The sequence below is a fragment of the Anarrhichthys ocellatus genome, unplaced genomic scaffold, assembly GCF_004355925.1.
Source record: "Anarrhichthys ocellatus isolate YVR2014 unplaced genomic scaffold, GSC_Weel_1.0 scaffold36, whole genome shotgun sequence".
Classification (NCBI taxonomy): domain Eukaryota; kingdom Metazoa; phylum Chordata; class Actinopteri; order Perciformes; family Anarhichadidae; genus Anarrhichthys; species Anarrhichthys ocellatus.
The window spans coordinates 419,459-441,268 of NW_022280066.1; the positions used below are offsets into that span (position 1 = coordinate 419,459).

Here is a 21,810-nt window from a genome sequence, read left to right on the forward strand (position 1 = left end):
ACACAATGTCGCCTCTATTTCACTCAGAAGAAACTCCATTTAGACTGATCAATACGTGTATTACATGATGCACAATAAAGTGAAATGTCTGACGCAGTATATTTAGGGGGTGGAGATGCCAGGGTTGGATCATAAATATTCCCCTCCGGGGTCGAGTCACCGGTGGTGGTGAAGAGAGTTGACCCGAGATCTGAATGATGGGATGTTGAGCAGGACCGGGCACTGATGTGATGGAGACCGGAGGTAAAGGGGCGGAGGACGGTCACATCTGTTTGTCTGAAACAACAACGACATGACAGCTGACGCAGCATAAACGTTTTAAAGTTAATGCAACGATATGATTGGCTTAGGGAGACTTGGGGCAACATCTGGTTGGTTAAACTAGAGTGAACGGCCATAGTCAGCGCACATGGGAGACATTGGCCTTCAGGGCTTTCTACCAGAAAGGGTTTGTTTTAACCTAAATCATGATACTTTTACAAAACCTAACCAAGCATGTTAGTTGCCTAAAACTAAAGAGATTTCCGGCAGAAAGGCCTGAAGGCAAACTTCTTCACATTGTGCATTGTCATAGCTGATAGAGTAGAAACTGGAGAGATTGAGAATGAGTGGAAACATGAGGAGAGTCTCCTCGGACTGAACCTTACCTGAGCTTCGTAAGGCTAAATAAACTGGGTTTTTTTCAAGTTAACTTTGGACTATTTGTAAAATAAAAACACATTTTTGCTGCAAAGAAAAGGCCTCTCGCCAGGGGCATCATTCGGCCTATTTGAAGCTGAAGCCCCCCCTATCTGAAGCCCCCCTAAAATGTTCTTCAGCCCCCCCAAATAATTTGGCATTATTGGATTAAAAAAAAAAAAAAAATTTTTTTTTTTTTTTTTTTGGTGATGTCATTAAATTAAACTATTGTTTCTTACATGGACAAGTTATTTATAACTCTAACATGCTACATATGTGCGTGTGTTCTGGTTTGTATGTTTTCTCCCCCTTCAAATTACAATCCAATAGCCGATCATCATACTTAATGATATAAAGTTGACACTGTCAGGTCCATTCTCCATCCATTGTGTGCGGTCCCTTTAAGAATTAGGATTTGGGAGTGACGCGGATATGAAAGCTAGTTTATCCGTCTTTCCTTTACAAGCAGGAAAATTATTTCTCTCTTTATTTGAGAAAAGTTCATATTTGTGTTGTCAAATTTCACTATGACCCTGAAATTCTGTCTCTTGTGTTATCATATACTGAATGCAAGCAAAACTACAGAGCAAAATCACACTCTTTCTGATTGAACCAATCTATGAACTGTCTGAAACAATGGATATCCACGGCCCCAAATGGGCCCCAAAAAAAATTGCCGCACACTGCGCGCAAACATGCCACTCCCCTTGGGGCTAAGCCCCCCCTTTATTTGAATCCTAGAAACGCCCCTGCCTCTCGCTGTGCACATGCTGTCAGCCCTTCAACATGCACACTCAAGGAAAACAAATCAGCTCCCTGTATGATAAAATGTGAACATATATTTTTAAGTAACTTGGTTGCTTGTGTGCTACCAACTAGAACATTAGCTCTCAGGATGGAGGCTGATACTTAAGCTTTCGACATGAAGGTACCTCGTGAGCTTAGATTGGAACTCTGGCAGTCAATGGAAATGAACACAATTTACATAAGAATTATGGATATAAACAGGACCACTGGCAGCTATGGAAAGGTCACCTGGAGAGCTGAATATATCGTTGAAACGTACCATGCAGTTGATCTTTTATTTCATTACCAAAATTAAAATATCATTTTGGATAGTGATGGACGTTGCTAATGAGAGCTGCAATATAAATATACATAGAGATCTGCAAGGATGTATCAGTAGGTACCAATGCTAGACAAATTGTTAATTTCTAACACCGGGCGATGGACCCGGTTAGTTTCCTTCACCCATGACTAGTGAACTGCCCAATGAATGACTTTAATACAAATATGTCTGCTACTTCAGCACCATGGACAGCGCCATGGATTTATCAACACACGGCACAGTTATACCACTTTTACTGATGCAGAGCCGTGGTCGGGGCCATAGATACTAACTAAGTCAGATAAAGGATCCATGAGTTGGACAGACTAGACTAAGATACTCACCCAAACAACCCCTCCGACCCTGCACTCTCTCTGCTCCTCTTGGATTGAGAGTGGGGGTGGCAGGTTAATGAGGGGCATGCATTTCGGTCATTTCTGTTAACAAGGGGGACGGCATCCCTCTCATTAAGCCTCAATTCGCCAACTGGGTATGAATGTTAGTAGGTAGTTTCATCAAATTCAAAAAACGAGCACATAAGGAGCACTTTGGCATTTAATTGACCAATCAGTACATTGGATAACCCTGTAGTGAATGTTTAAGTGAGCACGTAGCACCAGAGCTTATAGTTAAGATTAGATAAGATGTACTTTATTGTCCCCCAGGGAAATTTATCTTAGTCTCCAAGCCACTATATCACACAATACACTTGCCAGCATCACAATCCACGCACGCATAGAACATAGATCGATCATACATACACTCATGCATAAACGTGCTTAAATACACATGTCAATAGTTAGGAATAATAATAATAATAATTAAACCAGGTGTGATCAACACAGATGATAAATAATCAAGTCACAATATATTAGTCCCCAATAAAATAAAATCATACAATACGACCTGTTGCTATTTAATAATTTGATGGAGGATGGAATAAATACATTTTTGTAACGATTCAGCCTGCAGATCGGCATTCGCAACCGTCTGCCTGAAGGCAACAGCTGGAATTCTGGGTTCAGAATATGCATTGGGTCGTTCAGAATTTTCTGTGCCTCCCTGAGCACAGATTTTTCATATCACAGATTTTTCATATAAGGGCAAGAAGATAATGATGTTCTTTTTCTCCCTATGATCTTTGTGGCCGTTTGAGCTTAGACTTCAACTGTCCTGACAGGTTACCATACCATACTTGCATGCCATATCGAATTACACTCTCTAAAATCATTTGATAAAACAGAATCATGAGTTTATGATTGACACCATAGAGTCTAAGCCAGACTGGGGATGTATTGGGCGATAGGGACTTCATATTAGCAAGGAAGGAAAAAATGTCACCCAAACTTTTAATCCCCTTAAGACAAAACATGTCACCCTTCCTTTCACAGAAATGTGACATTCTTCACCAAATCGTCTTAAACCTATTCTGTCACATATCTTCAGTCATCATTTGAGCCACCTGCGCCACAATTATTGGATGATATAAATCACTTCTACGGGGACAAACACTCAGCAAAACCCCCAGCGTTCTGATTGACTTAGGTTGGATTAGAGTCTTAAGCTATCTCCCCAAACTCTTCTCTTCCTATCATTCTCCCTTTCACTGGGAAAATTGGCATCATTTACTGCTGTCACTGCAGAGCTCATTGTCGCCCATTATCTCACGGACAAAGCTGCCATGACATTGAGTTAATCCGTGCTTGTTTCAATTTTGCTTTAGGGGGTAGAATAGCAGATAAGAAGTTCAGGTAACTGATGGCAAGGAGGCGCCATACCCCAGGCAAAAAAACAAACGGACCACAATGATTGAAATAAAATGCAATCTGCCAGGCAAATTGGGTTTATTTCCCCCCCCCCAAAAAAAATGTTTTGGCTGCGCGCTTGTAAGGTTTTCTTTCTGGGATTGATGGAACACTCTTCTAAAGACAAAAGATTGCTTGTCTGGTGCACAGACTGAAAAAAAGAAACAAAAAGGCAACCACAGTTAGACTAAAAGGAAAATGTGATGAATTCTAGGGCGAGGAAACTAGAGTAGGCTGAGCCCTACTCCCTCAACAACATCTTCGCAATCATCATCACTGTGAGATATGAGGTAACGATAAAACACTGCAGTAAGAGTTCAGTCAGACTGTATATATATACTGTATATACTATATATGCAAACTATGGAGACATATATATACACAGTATGTGTGTGTGTGGTGGCCTGCTCTTCCACTGACAAGGAAATGTCACGTGTAAAACTCAGTCTTTGATAAAGCTCTTTCCAGGAGTCTAATTATAGCAAGTCGTATGTACGTCATATGGTGTTTTGTGAACCTGGACTAAGCTTACTTAATTGCATAGACTATAGCTACGGTATCAGAATGAGCTGGGAGAGAGGAGGAGAGACAGAAAGTTGATCCAAATATGTCTGCCAAGTAAAGCCACATTTCCAGTCTCTCTCCTAACCATTCCAAAAAAAGATGGTGCACACTGTGCAGTTTTTATCCAGGTTTTTTTGGAGCCTGACCCATACTTGGGACCGAAATTGAGACATTTCATGCCTGGGCTGTATCGATTCTGACTTTAGGCCCACTTCTCATCACTAGAGTGCTGCTTTAAGGCAGTCCAATCGACAATCGTAGCAATTGGAATGAAATCAATTAATTTTGTTTTAATCAGATTTGCTTTTGGGGCTGAATTAATCTGTTGTGTTGAGTTCAACTTTAAACTGTCTTGACAGTGCTAACCCTTGAGGAAACAGAGAGCCCGAGGGTCTAAAATGGATGAATCTAGCGTAGCTCATTAGCTGTGTTCCATCCACTTGTATTTAACCCGTCTCTGTTAAAGTTCAAACTGCTCCACAAAAGAGTTTTTTTTCAGAAAGTAGCTAATGAGACAGGAGTCCATAGTACAGAAGTGAGACCACAATCATAATACAAAAAGAAATAACACAGCTTCCTTTTACATTTCAAAATACCACCCTTGCTCAAGCCAATGCAGTTACCTTTCTGCTACAGCATTAGCCTGGTTTGACCGGTAGCTTTTGGTGGCTGTTAGCTAACTTTAAATATTGCTGTGCAACTGAATGTTTACTGGCTTCATGACTCGTCTCTACTGTTACACTGCATTTTAAAATTCACCGTTTTGCAGTATATGACATATATGATATTAAAAAAAGTTCAATCATTTGAAATAAATTAAGTGAACGTATTGTCCTGCTAGCGACTGAGCTAACAAGCTTGCTTACAACAGCTAGCTTGTACAGCTAGCCTGAATATCATTTGAACAGAATATTCCTTGCTTTTTAGCAGTTACCTCTGCAGCTAAAGCAGTTCACCAACTAGCCCCGTGACGACCACTATGAGACCAAGCTTCTATTACTGCCTATTTCATGACTCTCACCGGGGCCACTTTACGGTGTCCCTGGGCCTTTAATTGGAATGCATGCAGCACATTTCAGAAATGCAGCACTGGGTGCCAGGACATTGGCCAGCCTCAGATTTAATTCAGAGATAGGCAGTACAAAAAAAGATGTGTTCCCCACATGAGAGCAATGCAGACCGGCACTCAAAGCAGTGAACACAACCTAATAAACAAGACAAATACGCCGCCGTTATTGGTCCTTAATAAAGACGTCTGTCTCCCAAATATATCTGTACCCATCTGTCCCATCTGCTATGATGGGAACAGCGAAGTAGTAAAACGGCCCCATGATGGCATATAATTGGCAAATTCAGCAATTAACTAGAAATAGATTCATGAAGCGCTCTGAGGTCACTTAATGTTTGTGCTGCAAAATTAATGATGAGCATTTGCAGGGCTGAGAAGACATGTCACAATTGCCGAAGCGAGGAATTGCCTTCCTCCCCTGTCCCATCTCAGCGGGATATCAAAAAGATGATAGCAAGTTAATATCGCAGTGCGATCTATTGATTGCACTTGTCAGCTTTTACAATCTGGCTTCATCCGTCGGTGTGCACTCCCTCCATCTCATTTGAGATTTTTCCTGGGAGCCGAGGTGAGCCCGTCCTCTACCTGACAAACCGTCGCTCCCTCATCCATCCAGCCCATTGCTGCTACCAGCAGCACAGCTGCACACGAGAGTCCTGTCGCGGTTCACTAATCCCCCTCATTAAGCCGGGGCCTCACGGCTCTCGTTACTGTACATCTATTCCCACGTGCCTTGTAACACCACACTCAAGGCTTTCATCTTTGGCAGCATATGCAGGCTTCATGAATTTGCCATGTGCAATATAGTATGCGTGTCAGATTTTTGATGTCTCTGTCAGCTGCGGGACCGGATAGCACGGGGAAAGGCAGATGTTCTCGCTCCATGTTAGTGGTGGAGAGAAAATGGCATGGAGTCACACTCATGCTTCTTGTTGTAGACTTTGACATGGACATTCTTTTTATGCCCCTAGGCCGGCGACAGCCTTGGCCCAAGGCCTTGTGTTTTGGGGTTGTCTATGCTTCTGTCCCCACACACCTCCGTACCTACCTCTGTCCAGTGCATTCCTGTGAACGCAATATCTCAGTAACACCTGGAGGGAATTTCTTCAAATTTGGTAAAAACGTCCAATATAAATCAAGGAATCAAGTGATTGGAGTTTGGTGGTCAAACATCACTTTGACCTTACGTCCCTTCCATTCGTGTGAACGTAATATACCTTCAGGGAATTTTTTCAAATCTGGTTCAAATGTCCACTTTGAGTCAAGGATGAAGTGATTGACCTCCCGTCCGTCTCATTCTCGTGAACATGATATCTCAAGCACTCCAAGAGGGAATTTCTTCAAATTTGGCAAAAACTTCCACCTGGACTCAGGGATGAACTGATTAAAACTTTGGGGTCAGAGGTCACTGTGACCTCACAAAATACGGTTTTCAACGAGAACTAAAGAATTCAGACGCTTATTATGATGATTTCACACAAATGTTAACTATGATAAATAGATAATATTTTGGACAGGCATGAACATAAACTGCAACAGGACCGGTTGGCGGAGGCACACAACCATGAGCAGTCAGTGTATTCACCTAAACTCAGGCTGAGGTTTACAAGCCTTTCAGGATCAATAAGAGTTTCAGGCATAGTAATGACAGTATGTGTGTATTTGATATTTGATCCGGCAGGTTCAGCCTTGGGGCAGCATCCATCTCATGCATTTATTGTTTAGTCATTCTTTGTTTCTTTCCCCATATTGCAGTATTTTTATACCAAACTCACCCAGAGGTGAGTTTGGTATAAAATGAAATGAAAACAACCAAATGAAAACAACCAAATATATATTTTATAGTCTGAAAAGGTGGGTTTTCTTGACGGAGAATAATTCCATCCGTTCCTCAGCTTGTGGAAAGTTTTTGGCAGTGCGGAAAATGCTCAGAGAATCTATATTAACCCTGCTTTGAAGTTATTTAAAGCCTAACAATTCATTGCAGAAACAACTGAGACCAATTGGAGGCTGTGTCGTCGGGGGCAGCACTTCCATCCAGTCATAGAACTCCCTTCTGAGCTCCACTGACAGACGGCAGGGAGGATGGGGTTTTGAAGGATACAAATCATCCACCGGGAGACGGAATCTCAAAGTTGAGCAGCTTTGGCTCTCCATCAGAATTACGCCGTGGGTGATGGGTTGTCCTTTTCAGAAATGACTTGTAGTAAGGATTCTTTTTTAATCCAAAATGGGGAGGGGGGGTGGGTGTGTAACACTGTATCAGAGAGAGGTGTTAAATGTGTCTGACAAGGTATTAAACTAAAGAACCAGCGGTGGCCTCGCTGATAACAGCCGACTATTACTCATCAGTTTTTTTCCCTATACCCTGGGGCTTAAAATGGAGCATTTCTTTGTTGCATGAAAACATTGTAACTCCAACTTTTGGTTAGGTGTATCTTTATATTTAAATTTGAATAGTCCATGTTCCTGTATGGGACCTGTTGGGAATAACATAGCCTCAAAAAGGGGGCACCAATATGTTGGGAACGTAAAGGAGCGTGTTTGGGTTATCAGCATCTAAGAAACTAAATTCTTGACATCAATAGAATTATTAATGTCAGTAACAATTATTAATGATTATTAATAATAACGGGGCACCACCCTGCGAACAGGGACCAATAACCAAACGATAAACTAAGTCTCATAATTAGTGTTCACTCACAATGTCAACAGTCTGAGTACTATTACACATTCAGAGTGAAAGTGAAGGTTTAAGTTCGAGCACAGACCACATATACAGCTTTTATCACAATACACATGCACAAAGTAATCACAGACAGCTGCTCTTTAAAATATAACAGAGTTTATTACGTTCTAATACTAATGATCTAGTCAACTAATATCTAAACTAACAACAACTATACATTCATGAGCACGCTATCTAAAATCAACAGACTATGGAAAAGAGGGGGGGGGTGTGTGTGTGTGTGTGTGGGCGTAGGGGGAGGAGCGAGGGAACAGCTCAGCGACGTATGCGCGAGACTCAAAATGGCGGGTAGCCAACAGAAGACCCAGCGTCTATACGTGCCGGTAGCCGTTTAGCACGTAGCTACATTAGCTCAAAGCTACATGTGTGTGTGTGTGTGTGTGTGTGTGTGTGTGGATTAGTAAAAGAGAAGGGAAAGGAACAAAACAAAATGAAATAAAACAAAAGATTAAGATCCTTTGCGCCGCGCTGGAGTACGGAAGATTGCTCTCTCAGCCAGGGGAGCAAGAACCGCGACTCTTTGTCTCAGCCGGCGGTTTTGACCTCCTGAACTGATGAGAAGCAACTTCGACCTCACTGCGGCTGTCTCGACACGAATCACGGTAGCATGAAATACACGCTAACTTCTACACAACACTAGCAATTTCAGGGATCGCCAGTGTCAGTGATCATAAAGCATACACCACGTTATAAAAATGAACAGTACTTTGAGCACACAAACAAGATAAAATAAACACAAATAAACTCTCTCTAACTCTGCCCAGACTCTAGTTCGCCTTACGGTACGATGCAATCGTGGTGATTGAGGGGGGTTCTTCTGAGCTTCGATGGGCACAGGCAGCGCGGCTGCGGGCCGCAGGAGGTGTTCTCTCAGTAGGAGAGAATTGCTGTCGTCTGGATAAGGGCTTTTCGCGTCCTTATGTCCGGAGCAAACGAGGCGCTTGTTGGAGAGTGGAAGTTCTCTCTCTCTCTCTCTGAAGAAGTCTTGCTTCTTCACTTCTGCAGGACTAAAAAGGGGTTCGCTTCGTGGAAACGAACAAAGATAAAATAGACAGTTTGGTGAATTCGGCCAGCGAATATAAACTGTTAGACCTAGGATTTGGTTGAAAAGGGAAACAACGTTGGTGTGCTCCCTAGCTCGACGGAGGTCGAAGGGAAAAAGCATTGAGGTGGGGGTTGCAGGTAGTTTTGTAGAAAGGGTGGCTGAACCACAGGGGTCCTGAGGTGTCTTGGCTCTCGGCCAATTAGATTGCAGCGGTGCTTTCAGGTAACTTCAGGAACGCATAGTTTTTGGGGGTGTCAGGATCCCTGTCAGACCAGACACCTCCCATGGCCACACAGCTGCGGCCACTCCAGCCGATTACCTCCTGCAGGCTGACACACCAGACTCAGGTCCCACTAACGCTTCCCCTGGCACTATATAAACTCTGGTCCTGCAGTCTGGGGTTGTCAGGTCGTACCGTCTTTCACCCGCTTCAACCCCATTGCATCTTCTGCCTCGAGCGCCTGCCTCCGGTGTCCGTCGGTCCGGGAATCCCCCGTGCCCTCCTTTGTGTTTACGGACTACTCACCGCCGCTCCGCCCTCCTTTGTGTTTACGGACTACTCACCGGCTCTCTGCCCTCCGTTGTGTTAACGGACTACACACCGCCGCTCTGCCCTCCGTTGTGTTAATGGACTACACACTGCCGCTCTGCCCTCCGTTGTGTTAGCGGACTACACACGCCGTCAAGCTGCCAGCTCTCCAGTGTCGAGCCACGGGACATCACGCCGTCAAGTTGCCAGCCCTCCGGTGTCGAGCCACGGGACTCACACCGTCGATCTGCCTACTCTCTGGTGTCGGACCTCGGGCTCCACACCTTCACACACCTTCAAAATAAAACCTGTTTATATCAACTTATGTCTCCTGTGGTCTTGCGATTGGGTCCTAACCCGTGAACTCCCGTGACAGAACGACCTGACCATAATGGACCCAGCAACCACAGGAGCAGCTACGCTGTACAGACGTAACAGTCTGCTGGAGGAGATGAGAAGCTTCGCGTCTGAAGTTTCCCTTCTTGGCTGTTTCGTGCAGGAACTAGCTCGGACAGTCAAGTCTCCACCAGTTCCAGCACCCGCACTATTCCCTCCAGTACTCGCTCCGCCAGTCCGGGAATTCCCTGTGCCGTCTCCAGAGCCCTATGACGGAACACTGGGGAAGTGCCAGGGCTTCCTGTTGCTATGCCAACGGGTATTTGACCATCAGCCTCAGACTTTTGCCTCGGACGGGTCCAAAGTTTCCTACATGGTTGGATTACTGCGGGGAAGGGCTTTGGACTGGGCCGCGACAACATTAGGTTTTAATCGGCCTAATACTGTGTGTTATGTGGACTTTGTGGAGGATCTGAGGAGAGTTTTTGATCCTCCGGTGGCCTCCGATTATGCGGCTAAGCGCCTTCTTAGCCGGAGACAGGGCCAAGAAGGTGTAGCGGAACACTCGGTGGTCCGGCCGACTCCGGCTCCCCGTATTCGGACGGCATTCCGGCCGACACCGTATCTAGCTGCTGCCTCTGCGCCGCAGCGAACTCCAGCTCCTGTTCCTGCCGCCTCTGCGCCGCAGCCAGCTCCAGTCCCGGCCGCCGCCGTCTCTGAACCGCAGCCAGCTCCAGTCCCGGCCGCCGCCGTCTCCGAACCGCAGCAACCTCCAGTCCCGACCTGCCGTCTCGGAGCAGCAGCGACCTCCAGTGCCTGCCGCCGCCTTTGGGTTGCAGCGACCTCCAGTTCCTGCCGCCGCTGGACCAGCATCCTATTCCCAGGAGCCCCAACTCAGAGAGTCCGAGTCCAGCCCGCCTGAGCATCCGTGTCGGAAGCAAGTTCGGCAGTCCGGCCGTCCGCCGGAGCACCCGTGTCCGGAGCCCTTCTGCCCGCCCGGCCGTCCGCCGGAGCACCCGTGTCCGAAGCAAGTCCGGCCATCCGCCGGAGCACCCGTGTCCGAAGCAAGTTTGGCCATCCGCCGGAGCACCTGTGGCCGAAGCTCTTCTGCGGCCCCGTGGCTGGTCAGATCCAGTCACCCATCCTCCGGACCCCCTCCGCCCACCCTGGTTGGCTTTGTATCTGCTGGGACGTCCCTCCTCCGGACCCCCTCCGCCCACCCTTGTTTGTTGTTCTGGACGGTGTAGCTACGTCTGGAATCCGTTCCTTGAGGGGGGGGGTACTGTCAGGATCCCTGTCAGACCAGACACCTCCCATGGCCACACAGCTGCAGCCACTCCAGCCGATTACCTCCTGCAGGCTGACACACCAGACTCGGGTCCCACTAACGCTTCCCCTGGCACTATATGAACTCTGGTCCTGCAGTCTGGGGTTGTCAGGTCGTACCGTCTTTCACCCGCTTCAACCCCATTGCATCTTCTGCCTCGAGCGCCTGCCTCCGGTGTCCGTCGGTCTGGGAATCCCCCGTGCCCTCCTTTGTGTTTACGGACTACTCACCGCCGCTCTGCCCTCCGTTGTGTTAACGGACTACTCACCGCCGCTCTGCCCTCCGTTGTGTTAACGGACTACACACCGCCGCTCTGCCCTCCGTTGTGTTAACGGACTACACACGCCGTCAAGTTGCCAGCCCTCCGGTGTCGAGCCACGGGACTCACACCGTCGATCTGCCTACTCTCTGGTGTCGGACCACGGGCTCCACACCTTCACACACCTTCAAAATAAAACCTGTTTATATCAACTTCTGTCTCCTGTGGTCTTGCGATTGGGTCCTAACCCGTGAACTCCCGTGACAGGGGGGAGGAAACTCACACCCTAATGTGAATTTCTTCAGAGCTGGGGGTTTGGTGCTCAAACTACAATCAGGATGAAACATTTGCTTGCAAAAGGGAAGGCCTGACTCTTTGTTCCACAGCACATGTCGAAGCCATATAGTCAGATCCCAACAGACCTCACTGGATACATTAAAAACATGCATGGTAGCTAAGCTAAAAAATAAGGTTAAAGTATTTGTATTCCAACTATGAGTAAATGCAACATGTTTTTTGTTGTGTGTCTTGAATGTGAAAAGGTAAAGTAAGAAATAATTTTAAAAAGGCATATGCCATGGTTGGCATGGTTTTCATTATCATCGTTTAATGGTCACCTATTGAGTTATCATGGTATTAAAGAAAGCGAGTATAACACAACCCACAATATCTTTTTTTCCAGTACCTTATGAATTTCAACACTTTAAATCTTGAAAGCTCCGTCATTGGTAATGATATGCATGGAAGGAGTTACATCATAATTCAATACATAAGAATTTAACAGCTTAATCCTATGCACCAGTACCTTTCTACATTCATGCCTACTTGCAACCCAACTCAGATTTATGATTCCCAGTCAGATTTATTAACCCGCCTTTGAAAGACAGAAAAAGGGGAAAATATTCACCAATACTGGGCAGAAAGCATGTTTAACAGCCTGCACATTGAAAGCAAGGCAGGGCCACACGATTCAGACAGCATATTTAAGTCCAAGTAAACAAGCTTTAGATTGAAATGACTGTGCACAAAGACAGTAAGGAACCTGCATCCGCCCCACAGACACGCACGTCAAAGTAGGATTTTGAAGATGATTTTTCACGGCACAGTGGGAGCCAATGAAGTGGTTTAACTACTGTTTGGCTTTGCCTCTTGTTTGAATTTCAAAGGGTGACTAACATCCACCAGCCTCAATGAATACCCATTTTGTGCTTTATTTGCCTTCCTTTTTCAGTGACTGATGAGGATTCAGGCCTGCACTTCCTGTTTCTGTGCAAGTGATGAGTTGGAGCTGTTTTGCGGTACAGAAAACTTGTGAACGACAGCATATCCATCCATCCATCCGTTATCTGTAACCGCTTATCCTACTCAGGGTCGCGGTGGGGGGGAGCCGATAGCACAGTATGCATCACATACAGTAAATAAGCAATAAGATATAGCCAGTGTCCACATGAAACAAAGGACAAATGGGACAAAGTAAGTCAGGCAGACCCGCCACAGATCTGCAACCAATCAGATTTCTATAAGCCACACCCACAGAGGCAATTACCATCATGTCAATAGATCACAGCTGTGTTCACTCTGGAATTTTAACATTCATGCTGGTTATGTTTTTTTACATTCATTTTTTTGTAATTTCCCAGCATGCATCCCCTACAAAGCATTGTTAGTAATTGTGTGTTGTGAGCAACTGTGAGTAAAAAATGACATAAGAATACCTCACGAATAAATCCAAAATACAGATATGTTTGTATTTTTTATGTATTTGCATAAGTTGAAAACCAAATAAATGTCATGAAAGAATGGAAAGTTAACTGCAGAAAGATGAAAAAAAGCCTGAGAGCCCTCTGACAAAAAACAAAAGAATATAATCCACAATAGCAACAAGCTTATAATAGTTTATAAGAAATAAAGAATACATGAATTATACAGTAGAGGTTAAAGTCAGTTTTTAACATGTTCTGTACTTTAAGGGCCATTGTAACCAAATAAGTAAAAACATCTTTAACATATTAATCTGAGAGACTTGCATCTCTGAACTGTATCTTTCAAGTCCACATTTTGGAAAACATAAGTAATTTAAATCATAAGTTGACATTTCTGAAATGAAGGGGTCAATAGTGTGGTGGAATACTTAGCCATTGGTAGGCTACAAAAACACATTAAAGAACAGCTGTGTGTTGTGCGAAAGTACTTTCCTAAATATATCCCAGAATTTGTGTTATTTTGGAGCTCAAACTTGATCCATTCTATTACCTCAACACAGAGCAGTAAAGTAGATATACCATTTTTACATCCAACCAGATGAGACTATCTAATAAAAATAACCTCTTAGTCCATTCATAGTCTTAACTTTAACACTACTTACATGGCTTGCTGTAATTTAGAGTGCCCTTCTGAATGTTTTTACATTAGACACATCGAATAGAGGCTGTAAAAGAACACACAACATTTACACCAATGGTCTCACATAACCTTGGGATATATACATTAGGACATGGTATGGTGTAAACTATGGGGACGGAATCGGCCAAAGCAGCATAAAGGAGGGTGATAGACTGAAGAATCTGTGAAAATACACTTTTTTGTTGTACAGTTTACATTTCCTGGTCCTCTTTAAGAAAAAGGAGTTCCCCCTTCTCCTTACTGTACTTGGCCAACAACACTGCTGTGCTGGATGATATTGGAGTTTGCAGGTGTAAGTTGCGCTGTATTCTACTTTTTTTGTCCCCAACAATCAAGGCAGTGGTGGTCATTGACATGAATGAGAAGGCTGCGTTCATTCAAAAGAGTTCTGCTGTTCTAAATGTGGCCTCATTGGTTGATCATAGTCGTACCATTTGGTCTGGCAGATGTCTGAAGTTAAGGAATCCAGAAAACCTTGCAGCAAAGCTCATGATTTCAGTCACCTTTACTCAAAGACAATACTTTGAAAGTGCTTTGCTGCAGAACCCTTTACATCTTTGAGCTCTCGCGCTTATGATCCTTGATTGAAGAGGGGCACTTGAATGCATGCACTGTTGGCTGTCTTTCATATTCTGAAGCTCTGGATGTTGGTTGGCATACCTTTTTCACCGTGAGGGAATTAATCCCGGAGGCACTTGGAGGCAGGAGAAGAGACTACTTCAGACTCAGTGATGAAAATAGGCAGCTGCACATTAATGTAGGCTAAGGTTGGTGCAGTCCTGCCAAATGAATGAATCAATTTGTGGCGTTAGGCCACATTTGTCCAAGGTTTCTTTTTATTTTTCTATTCTAAATTCTCAGCCCTACCTTGTGTGTCTGGTCGCCTGCCTTTGTATTTTCAATTGGAATTCATCCACTATTTCACCGAGGTAATGTTACCTGGGGGTAGAAAGATGGACTGGGCTTGCACAGTACTCACAACAACCACTAGCCACAACCACTGTGGGACATGATGTCAACGTTGCTCGGCTCACTGCTGGCCCACACATCCACCAACCTCCCAGTGGAAAAAACAAGAGACTCCAGATGGCCAGTCCGCCTGTGTCATCCTAACTGGAGTAAATACACTTTTACTCCTCCATGCTTAGACATCAGGGATGACATAGTTTGTGATTCTAAACAGGCCAAAGAACTTCTTAGCCCAATTCTAGATCTAAACCAAGTGAAGCTCTGCTTAGTTCATTCTAAATGGATTCGTTTTAAATTTTGCTCTAAACTTAAATAGAAGAAAGCGTCTTAGCTAAGTTGTTGTTCCACCACAAACGTCCTGTACATTATGGTAACTCAGTCAGTTGTTTTTTGCCATGGATGTATAATGAGAACTGGATACGATGCCGTCGCTCAGCCTTGCTTCCAATTTGCCCAGTCAAACTCACAGTATTGGGTTAGCGATATACCCCTGCGGCCCATAATGCATCTTCCCCAAGGACCACCACTGTAAAAGAGACATCTGCAGAACTATTGATAGGTCACCGTCTGCCAACAAGGTCACTCATGACTCTTTCTAATATGAAATGTTGATCCATGGAGGTTTTGTATTTGTTTTTGAGCCTAGAAAAGCGATTTGAAATTCTGTGACATCATCACTATGTAATGTCCATGGTCCCAGCTGAACTCGTGGGCGTGGCCAGCAGGAGCAACACCACTGCGCACATTGAGGAGGCTGCATACCCCGGAAGTAAACCCAGAAGCTAGAAAACGTTTTTGGTATATGCGCCAGGCGAGATCATTTTCATTGGACTGAGCACCATCTTGGGGTCCAGTATTCAGTTCTTAGAATACATCCATGTTTTGTTCTTTAACTCAAACTTTGACATTGAGATTGATTTCCGCCCTATGATTTTTTTTCCATCTTCAAGCTGATTGTCTGATATGTAAAACTATAGCTCTTATTCAGTCCAGTATGCTTCAAACAGCATTCATAATAGATGATTCTGCACTTCACAAATGCCTCCATTCAGTGTCACTGCAAGAAGTAGAGTGAGAAAAAAAAGGGTGTGGAGGTCAGGTTGATGGATGGTCCTGTAGCACGTCAGATCTGCATGCAGATGACGGAGTTCTAGCCTGCAATTAACCTTTACCTTTTGAAATGCAACCCGAAAATTTGCCTTCAATGTTAATATGATTTAATTGCCTTTACCATAGTTAACCTTTTTTCCTGACCATAACCATACTGTAATTGCCATGTGCGGCTAATGTAGAAAGGGATGATTTGAATAGTTTTTGTTATTGAATGGAACTTTCCCAAAGTCTAGAAAAAATAACCCTGGTGATGTCATCTTGCCAGGCGTCAAATCATGCAGAAGTGTCTTAAAACTTGCATTATCTCTACTGACCAACAGGGGGCGACTCATCCAGTTGCAAAAAGAAGTCTGATTGTACAGAACAACATGAGTTTATGGTCTCAATCTCTAGTTTCAAGTCTTCTTCAATACAGCATGATGTTCATTTCGTAAATGATGGTCCATTTAGAGTCAAACAGACCATAAAGCAGAGTATGCTTTTGGGCGGGCTTAATGATGTGCTTGACAGGTTATTACCGCTACCAGAGCCGTATACAGTGTCTCTACGTCACTCCTCATCCCAAATATGGTCACTTCCGTTCACTGGTTAGGAAAAAGCAACTTCGCTACGGCCGGCGGAATTGCCGAACTTGAGGCTTCATAACAGCAGTCCACAAAGCAATGGGTGATGTCACGATGACTACGTCCACTTCTTATATACATATACTTATTACATATGCATCTTCCCTTATGCTTGGAAATGCATTTAAAAAGAAAAGCCGGCATTAATGCTTGAAGAAACGTGGGCATTTACCACGCAAGTAAGGTCTAACAAAAGCCACTGTTCAGTTGCAGTATGGAAAGTGTAGGATCTAGTGTCCTCGCAGCTTAACCCATACTAGGAACTGAAGCCAAGATTCCTCAGCCTCTGCTGTTTAGGTTTAATCGTTTTCCAGCCACGCTGCCAGCGTGCTTTAGGGATGGCAATGAGTCAGTGAGACCACCCACCACTGAAATATCTCAATAACTATTGGATGGATGTCCTTGAAAGTTTGGTCCTCAAGAGATGCTGATGTATTTCGTGATCCCTTGAGTTTTTATCACACAGCCCCAGCAGACCAACGTTTATAAATCATGTTCCTTATATATTGGCACACACTTTCATACGGATATCCAGGGTTCCCCGATTTCCTCTAGCACTGCCAGGTTCACAGAGGTTCCTATCATGTCTCAGCCATCGGATGGATTGCCATGACACAGACACAACTTATGATAGCTAAAATAACAACTACTCAATACAAATATAAAGCCATGGATAAAAAGGTTTTCAAATTGTGTAACGACTTTAATCACTATACTTCCTTCAGTGAAAAATGGTATATTAGTTTATATTGGCACATTTTTGCTTCAAGGATTCAACAGTAAATGTATTTCATGCTCACAAAACTGCCAAATAAAATTCCACACACATCCCCCGACCTACCTTGTAATTTCCCTCTGTGTGTTATCTACAGCACTCGCAGCGTAACGACAAGTGTGTGTGTGTGTGTGTGTGTGTTTCCCAGCCTTGACGCTCTCTAAACCGCACTGGCTTGATGTAAGTGGCCGCAGATACTGAGAGGAAACACACGGACCGCGTAATGAAAATGTGTGTGAATTCGATAAACCCTTTTCTCATGGGCACCAGAATCACCCTTGCGGAAAATGTGATTACACTTCTCCACGGGAGGTGCAATGTGGGACGTTGTTGCAGAGGGAGGAGGGGTTACTTTGCTCATCATTGAGTGCCCAGTTTGTCAGTCACCCTCATACCCACCAACAACTGTTGACACGTGTGTGTGATGTCTACCGAGGAATGGCACTCGTGTCCATTCCCATGTCTTTCATTTGAAGCCGAGCCCAGTGGCTAATGACTCAGTGTCGCGTGACGGGGATGACACCATTTGTTGTTGCCTCATTGGTGTAAACTGACTGGTAAATTGAAGGGAACGGAATTACAGAGTGAATCAAACACCAACATACTGTGGTCACAAAGTGGAGGTTTTGAGCCAGACTGCAAAACAACGACTGCCGGTGGCTGTTGTTCACAGCCTTGTGAGTGATACATATTTTACTGATGAAGGAACAACATGTATAACTCACTTACAATGCTCAAGAAGAATCAGACTACTATGATAACTTACCTTCCTGACTTTTGGCTTATTTCTGGTGGCTGAAGTCTGTTTTTCTGCGAGCCTTGCTACTGTAAGACAGAGGTACAATAAATTAGTCAGGCTTTTCTTTAACAGCGTCGCTCCCACATACTGGCATTCTACTGACTAAAAGCATCTGAAGACATGATTTGACCCTTTTTGCTCATTTCTATTCGTGCTGAATATGCTGAAGTAGTATGTCATTGAAGGGCCTTATCTAAGCCTCTTCACAAATGATGATTTAATCATTTTGTGCCGACAACTGCAAGAATTCTGCCAATCTGAAAGTTGGCCTAATTCCTTTTGCGAGTCTGTTCATAAAAGAAAGTGAGATTTTAATTTAAACTGGACCTTTTTTGGGGTTATTTATTTGAACTTAATGTCTCTAAAGTCTGAATACCAAAGCTTTTAAAATCCAATAAAACAATTTGAAGGGTTTTCAGGACTACTCTTCATTTTTTCTTATTGCCAACAAATCTCAAAAATATCCAAACCACAAATGTGTAAAGGTTAGTACTTTCCCCTCATCTCAAGGCCCATTATTTTCTGCCATTGAAATACATTTTTTTAAATGTGTGAACAATGTTCCCATGTCAATGTCAATGAAGCGACCTATATGTTACAAACCCGTGTTTCCAGTTTTTTTTAAATTCTTTTTAAAATGATTTCTAACCGATAGACCATGTATGTTCAACACATGCAGAGTGTTTGGTTTTGAAACTTGCTGTGGTGGATTCCACCAGCATGGTGCACACATTTTGTTTTTTAAAGGCAATCTGTTCTGCCAAATCCTGACTCATCCGAAGGCCTTTGCGCACCAGGGGCGTATTTTTCGCATCAAAACCATGCATGCCACTAGTGATGCAAATTTGAGTAAATTCCAAAATGTTTTTTAGTAAAAGGTTGTAATAGATCTGGGCAGGCAGAGGGCCAACGACCAGGATCCTATTGACTGGCAGTCTGGCAAATTGTTATTTAGCGTAAGCTACTGTAAGCTATTCTATTGAGTTTCCTCAATAAAATAAAATAATAAAATTCTCACTCTCACTCTCATTTACAGAGCACTACACGGTCAGGCTCCTACATATGTAGCTGATCTACTTCACCCCTATTCACCCTCTCAGGTCAAACATTTTAGGTCTTCTGTCTGTCCCACGCACTCGCCTTATGACCCGTGGGAACCAAGCTTTTGAGGCAGTAGCACCGAGGCTGTGGAATGCTCTGCCTGCACCCTGACGCCTCGCAGATTCTGTGAACGCATTCAGAAATCAGCTCAAAACGCACCTCTTTAGACTGCCGTTTGGGTAAAACCCATGTCCTAGACCTGCTTTTAAACCATGTTGTAATTTTGTATTTTCTGTGTGTATGTAAATGATTATATGGTCACATTGTGTTTTTTATGTTTGTAATTTTGCCCTGTTAAGCACTTTGTGACTTATGTCTGTAAAAAGCGCTTTATAAATACATTTTACTTACTTACTTACTTACCTTTACATAAATGCTCTGAGTTAATTTGTCTCTGGTAAACAGTTACTTATATATATGTATATTCAAGGATAATTTTTTGTCATCATGCAACACAGGGATGCACAACCAAATGCAGTTGTAGCCGATTTTCAACACAAGAAAAACATGACGAACAAAACAAACAGTAGTGCATTCCTGTAGTGACATTTTTTGAATTTGCATCATAAGTAACGTAAGCAGCAGCAACTAAAACAGTTCACTGGGCAGATAGAATCATAACATCAAAAATTCAACATCACAAAAACATTTTCCGTCAACTTTTGATAAGATTGAACACCAAGCATCGTAATGTAATCACAGAGTCCATCTCCTCTAGAATCCTAAGAAGGAAAATTGCAACTATTAATTTAATTCACTGACATATTGAGCTAGAAACAGCCAAGCCAACAGCTTGTTTCCTGAACAAGCTTTCAAATGCCTTCATTTAATAGAAGGCCACAATGCTACCAAATATAATGTCTCCTCATTGATATGACGTCTCATGTTCATCGGAACATTGACAATGTTAGCCAGTGACCTATTCTCATTAAGCGCTATATCAATAATCGGGGGTAGAAGGCTAAAAAAATTTACATCTCACCCAATGTCTGTATATCCCATTCTGGTGTACACCTCTAAAGGTGCTGCATCGATTTCCCTCCGAGCATTTGGGACCTTAAGTTGTTCCAAGGATGTCCCCCTCGACGTGTCATCTCATCCTGTACAGACTGGTCCTGAGCTGCTAAGGAAACACTTTGTATTATATCGAGTTAAAACATATGATCAAGATTCATAAATGCACCAATTACAGATCAGATTGATGCAGCCTGTCACAAACAAACAAGGACTAACAGACTTCAAATGCATCATGAACTCTATTGATAGGCTTGCTGTGTTTGTTATAATGAAACAGCGTTCTCTTGAGATCTGTTTCAAGTCTAAATTCTCTGTCATTTTGCCTGAATGTGCACAGCGGTAGGTAATTGCTCGAAGCAGTGTCTGTTAATGGGGTGTGGGAATTAAGACAGCTAATGACAGTGGGTCAATAATCAGATTTGTTTTTCTTGTTGTTTTTTTAAGGCTGCTACAACTTCAAACTCTTATGATTTAAAGAAATCTCAGATGGTCAGCATTGACCCCACCCCCGCTGTGCTCTTGTTTCAGTAACTTTTCCACGTGCTATTCTAATCTATTCTAATGTTATTTCCATAGGCTTTTTGTTTCAGAAGCAAATGATTCATTATTAAATCATAATACTGCTCCCTAAATTGTAAAAGGTGTTCGTAAGCTCCATGGCATAATTGGCTCAATTTAGTATGTGTGTGAGGTGGCCTTGAATACAGAGGTTAACATGTTAATGTGTGATTCTTCATGAAACGCCACTTGAGTGCCTGCGGCCGTATTCGGTTCATCATTCATCGGTTGACTGTACGTGACCTCTTGCAACCTCATCTTTTGAATGTTCTCCTCCGACTTACCTCCAATGGGCAAATAACCTTCTTTCAATAAAGACGGTGAAATAATAGTGTAGATAATGTTTTTTTTGTTTCTTTTAAAGCAGTTCTTTTCCCTTTTGCTTTCTCTAGGTTGCTCTCTCATCGTGCTCGCTGAGCGTGAATGTGTGGCCTCGAGGTGTTTCTGAGGGACCATATGGCACAATACCGCACAATATAGGTGATGTTTGCCTTTCCTTGTTTCATTCAGTTTGTGTTTCTGTTTAACATCGGGACGTACCCCATAAAAATACCCCATAAAAATACCCCATAAAAAGTCCTTGACGTTTCTTATCTGAGCACATACAAAGCAACCTCTGGCCTAGGCAGAAAATATATATTCACTGTTACAGAGGCCTTTCAACATGATAAGTGACCGAAAACCTCAGGGCCGGTGGTGATAAACTCCAGCATTTAACACCTGATTTGTGGATCTGCTTGGTGAGTTATTCTCAGGCTCCACTTTATCTTTTACCCAGGAGTGATACTAAGTATCTGAGAAAAGAAACGTTGCGTAGTGTTGGCATGAATAAATGGTTCTTCAAGAAAAGAAAAAAAAAATGCCAGAAGACATAAATGAATCAGTCAGGTCCATGCCTGTCTCTTCAGCATGCACTGTGTAGCATACAAACAAATCAAACAAGCTATTAGCACCTCCCACTCACATTATGAGCCTGCATATTG

General features: G+C 43.4%; 1 protein-coding gene across 1 annotated transcript in view; it reads left to right on the forward strand.

Moving 5' to 3' along the window:
• The window catches only part of LOC116394022 (leucine-rich repeat and fibronectin type-III domain-containing protein 2), a 131,564-nt gene that overhangs the window by 68,948 nt on the left and 40,806 nt on the right, over positions 1–21,810 (forward strand). The window contains exon 3 of the mRNA XM_031866786.1: positions 21,220–21,307. The gene's annotated coding sequence lies outside the window, so the exon portion shown is untranslated. The remainder of the gene's footprint in view (positions 1–21,219; positions 21,308–21,810) is intronic.